Source organism: Psammomys obesus, unplaced genomic scaffold (assembly GCF_907164565.1).
Source record: "Psammomys obesus unplaced genomic scaffold, mPsaObe1.curated_primary_1811, whole genome shotgun sequence".
Lineage (NCBI taxonomy): Eukaryota > Metazoa > Chordata > Mammalia > Rodentia > Muridae > Psammomys > Psammomys obesus.
Genome location: NW_026586816.1, coordinates 1,757,408 through 1,759,948, shown reverse-complemented (window position 1 = coordinate 1,759,948; position 2,541 = coordinate 1,757,408).

The window sequence follows — 2,541 nt, the reverse complement described above, 5'->3', positions numbered from 1 at the left end:
TCCTCCTCCTCCTCCTCCTCCTCCTCCTCCTCCTCCTTCTTCTTCTTTTTCTTAATCCCAGAGCACTGCTTAGGGTCTTTTATGTTGTTTATTTGCTGTGGATACCATCTGCAATGATAATCAATTCTCCTTTTTTTTTAATTTTATTTTTTTCTTATCAGTTACATTTTATTAACTCTGTATCCCAGCCGTGTCCCGCTCCCTCATTCCCTCCCAATCCTACCCTCCCTCCCTCATCTCCACCATGCCCCTTTCCAGGTCCACTGATAGGGGGGACCTCCTCCCCATTCATCCAATCCTGTTTTATCAGGTATCTTCAGGACTGGCTGTGAAGCCCTCCTCTGTGGCCTAACAGGACTGCTCCTCCCTTGGGGGGTGGGGAGGTCAAAGAGCCAGTCATTGAGTTCCTGTCAGAAATAGTCCTTGTTCCCCTCACTATGGGAAACCAATTGGTTACTGAGCTACCACAGGCTACATCTGAGCAGAGGTTCTAGGTTATATCCATACATGGTCCTTGGTTGAATGTCCAATTGTCCTTTTTAATTACCCCACCTACAGATGCAGATATCTAAGTAAATCAGACTCCTCAGTTCTATGAAGCAGCTCCTGTATGGGCCCTAGTGTTTGATTTGAGTACCCATTCATTCATTTGCGTATTCATTCACTCTTTAATTTCTTCCTGTCCTTCATCTCTGTACTCATAAGGAATGCAGAAGCCAGGCATAGTGTTGCCTACCTATAGTCTATCCCTATACAGGAGGTTGATGGGGAGGATCTCAGAAGCCTACAAGCTGGAGAACAGCTTTGGCAACACAGTGATGTTACAACTCACAACAATAAAGAAAGAAAAAGAAAAGAAGGAACACAGAACACTCTTCCAGGGAGCAGTCATCCGTATCTTTGTACTTCTGTGACAGGAACCAGGCTCACAGTGGTGTCCATTCTGCAGTGGGCCCAGGCCCAGGCTCAGGGGTGGGGAGGAGTAAATAACAGGTGAGGCCTTGCCCTCCAAAACACCACAAGCTCTCTGACAGGGCTATAAGGTCTATACATGGTTCTTTTTGTTGTTGTTGTTTTGAATATTTATTTTATTTTTTAATCATTTTTAAAAATTTATTTATTTTTTATATTAATCACAGGTTATTTACTTTGTATCCCGCTCCCTCATTCCCTCCCAATCCCACCCTCCCTCCCTCATCTCCTCCCTGCCCCTTTCCAAGTCCACTAACAGGGGAGGACCTCCTCCCCCTCCATCTGACCCTAGCTTATCAAGTCTCTTCAGGACTGGCTGCAATGTCCTCTTTTGTGGCCTAGCAAGGCTGCTCCTCCCTCGTGAGGGTGGGTGGTGGAAGAGCTCATTGTTGAGTTCATGTCAGAAATAGTTCCTGTTCCCCTTATTAGAGAACCCATTTGGACACTGTGCTACCATGGGCTATATCTGAGCAGGGGTTCTAGATTACATCCATACATGGATCTAATGGGAGAGTTTCAGGTACTATTCTCAGTAAATGACAGATCCACAGAGTAAAAAATCACAAAAGACATAAAAAAGTTAGAACTTATTAAAAAAAATTGATTTTGTGTTATACAAAACATCAACCAAGTTCAGGACATGTGCTTTTTTTTTGAACCTGTGAATAATTTATCAAAAATGAGTATATTCTGGTCCATAATCTACATCTTCATGAACTTCAGAGAATGGGTTGTATTCTCTGGACACACTGAATTTTATCTAGAAATTAAGGAGGGAAACACTTGAACATCTAGTTACATATCTCTAAGTGATACACAGGCTAGTAGAGTGAGCCCAGATAGGACTGGATTTATATATATAATATACATAATTAAATTCAATATATATAATTAAAGCACTGTTACTTCTTTAAAAATATTTTATTTTTGATTATTTTAATTATGTATATGTGTGTGTTTGTCTGTGTGTGCATGCATGTGTGTGTGTGTGTGTGTGTGTGTGTGTGTGTGTGTTTGTGGGTATGTGCATACGAATACAGCTGCCTGCAAAGGTACCTGACATAGGTGCTGGGAACCAAACCCAACATATTGTGTACATGTGGGAGTGTGCAAGCCAGAGAAGAGGCAAGACAGCAGAAGATTACATTGGATTCTATTTCAAGATTGTGATCCTCCAAAATTCTTGGTTAAATCTGGAAAAACTACAGGGTAGGGGTAGGGAATTGTAACAAAGACAGATAAAAGAAAAACAGAAAACAGAGGTAGATAGGAATGGTTAAGAAGTTCAATGGTCAGTTCTTCAGGAGGGACAATACAGTTGCTAACATTTGGTTAGCTAAATCTAGATTTGGAGAAAATCGTCAGTTCACAAGCTTCAATGAGAAGGGGCCTCCATACAGATCTGGAGACCTCAGAGAGATGATAGTGAGATTTTTTTTTGGGGGGGGGGCGCCCTTGCAATCATTATCTGTCCTGGCTGGTTTTCTGTTTTTTCTTTTCCCTTCCCTTCCCTTCCCTTCCCTTCCCTTCCCTTCCCTTCCCTTCCCTTCCCTTCCCTTCCCTTCCCTT